We start from the raw sequence: 7,183 nt of genomic DNA on the forward strand, positions 1-7,183 counted from the left end.
AGGCCATGGTTCGGGGCGTGACAATGATGAAGGACTGAAACCAGAATAGAAAACAGTGGGAAAATTCTCTAACAGACCAAACTGCTTACTAAAGGCTTATAGGGAAACTGTTATACTTAACAACTACTAGGCCTGATATACTATTTGTTGTACAAACTTTGAGCCAATTCTTACAACAACCTAAAGCATCACACATGGAGGCTGCTCCAAGGATAGTGAAGTATATCAAACATCAACAGGTCAAGGACTATTACTGTCTAGCAGCTGCAATACCACAATAACAACTTACTATGATGCAGACTGGATTGCATGCCCTATAACAAGAAGATCAGTTATAGGATTTATGATTAAGTGGGGTGATTCTTTAATATCCTGGAAATCAAAGAAACAAACAGTGGTTTCAAGAAGTTCTGCTGAAGTAGAATATAGGTGTCACGACCCAACCGGAGGGCCATGAAGGGCACCCGGTGCTAACCTACCAAGCACCTCTGATCATATATCTCATAATCATTTTTAGGTGGACCACAAAGATAGCTCATGGGTATCATGCTCTGTAAGGGCATATATCAGAAGATAATGGCACATTTCTATATAATCATCAACAACTATGCCCATAAACATAAGCCAACAAGGCTACACAATATTATACAATAATATGAACTGATAATGATATGGGACTTCTAGCTACACACATCTGTCTACGAGCCTCTATATAGAATACATGGATCCATAAAGATGGGGCAAGACTCCGCCATGCCCAAGTTTATATACAAAAGAGTAGTACCAATAAACTGCAGCTCCGAAGCAACTGAAGCGTGTCTGAAACTCCGTTGATGAAGCTCCTAAGGATCAGATCAGTCTACCTGTCTACCTGCGAGCATGAACGCAGCGTCCACAAGAAAGGACGTCAGTACAAACAATGAACTGAGTATGTAAGGCATGACTAACAACATAACTAAGAGATAAAGAAACATGAGATAAAGAGATAACCGGTACATCTGATTGCCTCGTAAGGCTAATACCATGCATGCTAACTTTTATTTTTAAAACATCATATATATATATAAGTAAACTGCCTGAACCTATAAGTACGGTGTTCTGCTGCTTGGCCATATAGGCACGGTGTTATCATCATTAGCCCGCGTCCAGAGTAATCATCTCACGCCGCCCACTAGTGGTGCTGCCCGGCCATGTAGGCACGGTATAATCATACATATATATATGAAGCATACATGAGAGCCCAATTAAGAGCTACAACCCTATCGGAGTGACGTAAGGTCGGTAACCTCCGATTGCTGTTATGGAACAATCATCATCGCTATATCTCACCTTGAAGGAACAAGTAACATAAGGTGAGATCGACAATAATGAATAAAATCAAGGGAATCATGAAATAGGTCAATAATCTCATAATAACATTAAAACCATAAGCTTTGAAATCTCTAGAATAGGATCATCATCATCATAAAAAACATCTATCTTTAGCGTTATAAGAACTTTGAGAATCATGAACTTCTAGCTTTATGGGGATAAGGATATTATGGAAAACATGTATGGATTCATAAGAAGAGAATCATGCCTTTAGAAAGAAAGGGATTAGCCTTAACATACCTTTTGGGTCTCCTTAACTACTTAACGTTTATCCTTCCAAGCTCGTAAATCTACATTCAAGAGAATTCATACTATTGTTAGGCTTATCGTCATATGCTTATCTTAAGCCTTCAAATTAAACCCCTTTTAGAATCTGCCAAAATTCGGGTAGCATCTCCCCTGTTTATATCCCTAGCTCGAAATCACAATACCAATAACAACAACACTAACATCATCATCAATACCAAAATATTCCATAAAACATCCCACACGATGTTTATCCGATTCCTCAACCAACAAATTCATTATACGATCATTTAATAGCTCTATCTCCGTAAATAAACCTAAATCAATATCAATAAGGAGAGATTCATACCTTGTTTCCACTAGAACCCCAACATCTTCAACATTCACCTTGAAACCAAGCCAAGATTCACCGCAATACGATACTATGATTCCTAGGTCGGATCGATGCACGGTTTGTTTCATTGGAAACTAGACTTCCTAAACTTTAATTTAGGCTTTCGTTTCACCTCAAAACTTCTGATATACTAGGAGATATTCCTTTCTCAAGTTATACCAAATTATCGTACGAAACCTTGCCCATCCGTTCTCCAAAGTTCCAACAAGCTTAATTTCCTTAATTAACTTGTCCTCCAATCCATCCATGACCTATTGCATGAACTTAAACCCTCATACCCATAAGATAGGCGCATATAATCTCATATATCCTAGAAAATAACTCCAGTGTCTACAATTGAACAACTAGCACCTAACGAATCTCAATGTACAAAACTACTAGGTTTAACAATAGGAGCATGGCCACGACAGTTGCATAAATAATTTGGCTACTTGGTTTATTGAATGAACTAGGCTCAGATGTGGTTTAACCAATAACAGTCTATAGTGACAGTAAAGCAGCGATGTATATTGCTGCAAATCCAGTGTTCCATGAGAGACCCAAACACATAGAGATTGATTGTCACTTTGTGAGAGAAAAAATACAACAAGGCTTGATTGCAACTCAGTACATTGAAACTAAGGATCAACCAGCTGACATATTTACTAAAGGTCTTGCAAGGTTCATCATGAGTACTTGAAGTTAAAGCTAGGGGTTCTTAATATCTTTACACCACCTAGCTTGAGGGGGAGTGTAGAATAATATCAAGATGGGTAGTTTGGTCTTATCCTAGTCAGGCAGTTAGTTAGGTAATTAGCTGAGTAGTTAGTTAAAACGAGATGATTTGAATTCCACTCACATCTGCTGGTGACAAGAACAAGGGATGGTTGTAGTCAATTCCCGTGCCTTGTTGTGTTGTTTGACTTCCAGTTTCGCCACCAGATTGTTAACTTGGTAGTGTTCTTAAGCCATAGACATTAGGTATTCCATTCACAGACGAATTTGCCTCAATCCCAGTACCAACACCATTAACATCTTTAGAATGAACCATTTTTCCCCAATCTAAATAGAATCGTAGTTAGCGGAAGTAAGAACTTAAAATCTTGAATACAGAATCGAATTATCAGAAATTGAAAACTGAGAATCGAGCACCACTAAATAGTCTGCTCTCACAGCATGCTATAATCCAAGAAAGAAGATGAGATTAGATGTTCATAGACATGAACTCCATTAATATGAACTGTAGGTGGAAGAATGTAGAAGAAAGTAAAGACAATTAGAGAGAAATGAGAAGTAAAGAGAAGATATTATTTCATGGTAATTGTATCAATGAGTACATGAGTGATATATATACACACACTAATCCACACGATTAGATGCTAATGACTCAACACTTAGTTGATCACTAACTGCCATTCATTCAACTAACTACTCAACTAATTACCTAACTAACTGCCTGACTAGGATAAGACCAAACTACCCTTCTTGATATTATTCTACAATAGATTTGCACATTCAAGCTTCTATGGTTGTTGCTTCATTGATTTCTATTTTTGAAGAGAAATTTTATATACCACTTAGTTGAATTAGCGCTGCAATGTAAATGAGTGAGTTTTAGTGAGATGCTAATTCTGTCATAACTTACCCATACTATTGCACACCTCAAGTACTGGTGAAATATCTGAATATAGACTTGTAGTCCCAATTTTTCTATGCATAGTGAGACATGCTGACTCATTATTAAGCTAAAAATCATTTCATAAACTCGTAAGAACAGGAAAAAATAGTAAATATCGAAGAAAGAAAAAAAGTGAAAATATAGCTCTGCAATATTACATTTGCTTTGTTTCCCATATAAGTTTGATGAGCCTTTTTTTTTCCCCTCATTTTCTGGTGAAAAAAGAAAGAAAATTGGAGAGGGATTAGATATCGTAGAGAATCATAATGCTCTAGCTTTCTGTCAACATTTGAGGGGAATATCAATGAAGCTCCATGAAATGATCCGAGTTGAATACTTTTAATAGAGAATCAGCATTTGAAGATTCAACTTGAAAAGTTAGTTTAGTATCATGACTTGTATAAATTTTAAGTAAATATGCTATATGAATCCAATACTGATGTGTGTAACTGATATATCGTTGATTTCTTTCAGAAGATTAAGCCAAGTTTATGACTTGCAGTTATAGATTCAATCAATCTTGAATCTCTTTTCTCGTATCTTTTATGCATAATTACTTTGAATTTTGTGTTAGAAAGGATATGAACTAGAGTTTACTTGTATTATTGAAACTTTTGATGCTTAATTTGTTGTTTTCTAAATTTTCTGTTATTTCTACTCTTTGTCTTCTTTTTACCAATATTTGTATCTTGCATGTCTCAAAATTATTTAAGAAATTTAATCTAATATACACTTTTGATGCCTACACATGTGTTTCAGGGTCATCAAAATATTGGAATTTTTAATTGTCGCCGTAAATATGGTGAACAACTATCATTGCAGCTTCGGATGAGCAACCTATTACTGCTTTAATGACAACTTATGAATCCTTAATAGAACATCAAGGAATGGTAAAACTTCAATATTTTATTTGTCTAAAAAAATATTCCTCTTGATATACTTCTATTCATTTTTCTTTCTATTTCTTGTCGCAGGCTGTTTGGGCTCCCGGACAAAATGAGTAACCACATCGGGCTGTAGGTTCTAGTTATGATTCACCTCATGCCCTTTTCTTACAGGTTATGGTTTAGATGCATAGGGCACACCATTTTCCTATTATTCCTATTCAATGCCTAATGGTGCAGATATAGAAGATATGAAGTTTCAACACCGGAAAACAAGACCTTAATTTGCAGCGCACTTCTGAAGAGTTAACTAGGATTTCGTGAACAATGAATTATTCCAGTGTTGCTACAAAAGGTGTTATTTCTGCGTACTACTCTCTACAATGTGTCACTAAGTTCATAATTTCCCGAGAAACTGAAAGTAATAAATGTTTCTTATCGAAGTAAATTTATTTATGTAGACGTGCAAAGTTGTGTTACTACGACATCTTATTTAGCGGAATGACTTTCTATCTTTTGTGAATCAAATTTATAGTCAGGATGCTTATCTCTTGGTTAGCCGTTTTAAATGTTATAATTCAGTTTAATATGGTCTTCTCTAGATATGGGGAGGTGCTGTTAAGAATCCACTAGCCTAAGAATGTGTTCTTTATGTCAAAGGGTGACACTAGCAAATATTGTTCAAATGATCAACTGGATAGAGAAATGAGCCTTGCTTAAACGGAACAGATGTATGGGAAAGAATATAGAAAAGAGTGAATCTAGGAGTTGTTGTAACCACTTCCATGGGGTTTTACACTTTTGCCAATGATCACCCTTCTTTTGGTGCTGAGTGATCATTACCTTGATAATCAAGAACTTCCTTTGTTAAGGTAAGTAAGATTTTGCTTAGTTTGTTAATTGAGCGTAATATTTGCAGTTGCCTTTCTCTATAAAAATATCAACGCAGAACTGTTTGCTAGTTGAAATGTGATAGAGAATGTTGTAAGAAACTTTAAGCCCTCCAGTCTTCCTCTTAGTAGGACAAGGTCCTACGCAAACATCCGCACTTGCTGATCTAATACAATATGATCTATTTTTCTGTTTCTTTATATCTTCTGCTTTTCAGCTAGGGATCTGTGTTACTCTTTTCATCTAATTCTTCTACTATTTCACCTTCAGTATTGTTATAAGCTAAAAAAATGACAGTAGTGTCTATCAAATTGAAAGGTCTAAGCTTCATGGTTGTTGACTGAAATTTTGGGTCTACATTGTTGAAAGATTCTTCATTGTATATATTTTTTGGAATATAAATTTAATTTGCATCGTTGACACCTGATTTTTGACCTCTCGTGATTTATTTTAATTACTCGGGGTCCTTCGATAATGAATAAAATAATTTGCACCACTCACAGAGGATCTGAATGATTTTACATAATCATTCTGGCCAATATTTTACTTCTATAAATTAATAGAGGAACCTTCAAAGCTTTATTAATTATTCAAAAATTTACCAGCGTTTTTATAACATTTTACAGCATTTCTATGAAATACTTTTTCAATTTATCAACAACAGAACAATTTTAAATAATTGTGCATTTAATTAACCAAAATGAAAGAAATTAGATGATGAGGCAATTTTTTTATTTTATCCAAGGGATTTAAGTAATTAAGAGAATTTACCATCTTACCCCTCAAGCTTTGAATTTTATATGTTTGCATAGTTATGTTAATTGAAAAAATTGTTTTGAAATTTTATGTTTATTAGTTTTTAATTGTTGTGTCCTTGCATAAATGACCACCTCATAGTTAACCAATTCATGGTTCAAGATAGCCGGGGTCAATTTTGCAAATTCTAAATTTCTAATGGCTTTAATTGAAATGTCCAAACCATGGGCAAATTAATTAAGGACGTTAGTGCATATTAGTCTCAATTTTGTTAAAATTAATACCAAGGTGAGGCTACACGTGCAATGGTTAATTGCAAGAATATTTCTACAATTAATTACAATAGCAGGCTATAATTGCAATCCTCATTTAATTAAGGGTCAATTAAAGGCCATTTTTTCAAAATAAGTTTTAAAGTTGCTTTTAATTTAATTACGTATTTGTTTGACCTTGTTTTAGTTTCTTTTTGCTATGACTAGTTACTTTAAATATCAACCTATTTTGCTAAAATAATGTTTTGCCCCTATGAGTGTATATACACATGATATACGCGTACATACCCGTGTAAATATATAAAAATGTTTTGAACTTGAGATTTGAACCAAAAGTTCAAACTTAAAGTTGCTAAGTATAATTTTTAGGGCTTTAAACTCAGATTTGAAGCATTTCTAGTTCCTTTTTTTTTTTTTTTTTTTTTTTTGGCTTTGTCTTTGGTGTTGTGGCTCAAGTTTGGAAGCAAGAGGTTTTTCTTTCAAGTCCATTCTTGACTTGGTTGCGCCCAAAAAAGGTAAATTTTTATCTTGTTATTAATCTTATTAGTGTGCTGCCTGCTTATTTAAATAGTTGTGGTAAGTTGTTTGGTTAAAATGTGATTAATGTTAACTTTGTTCGTTTACTGCTTTCGTAGATAGTTGTTTAGTTGAAATATGACAAGTGTTAATTTTGCTAGTTTGCTGCTTATTTAAATAGTTATCGTAAGTTGTT

The sequence above is a fragment of the Lycium ferocissimum genome, chromosome 12, assembly GCF_029784015.1.
Source record: "Lycium ferocissimum isolate CSIRO_LF1 chromosome 12, AGI_CSIRO_Lferr_CH_V1, whole genome shotgun sequence".
Classification (NCBI taxonomy): Eukaryota; Viridiplantae; Streptophyta; class Magnoliopsida; order Solanales; family Solanaceae; genus Lycium; species Lycium ferocissimum.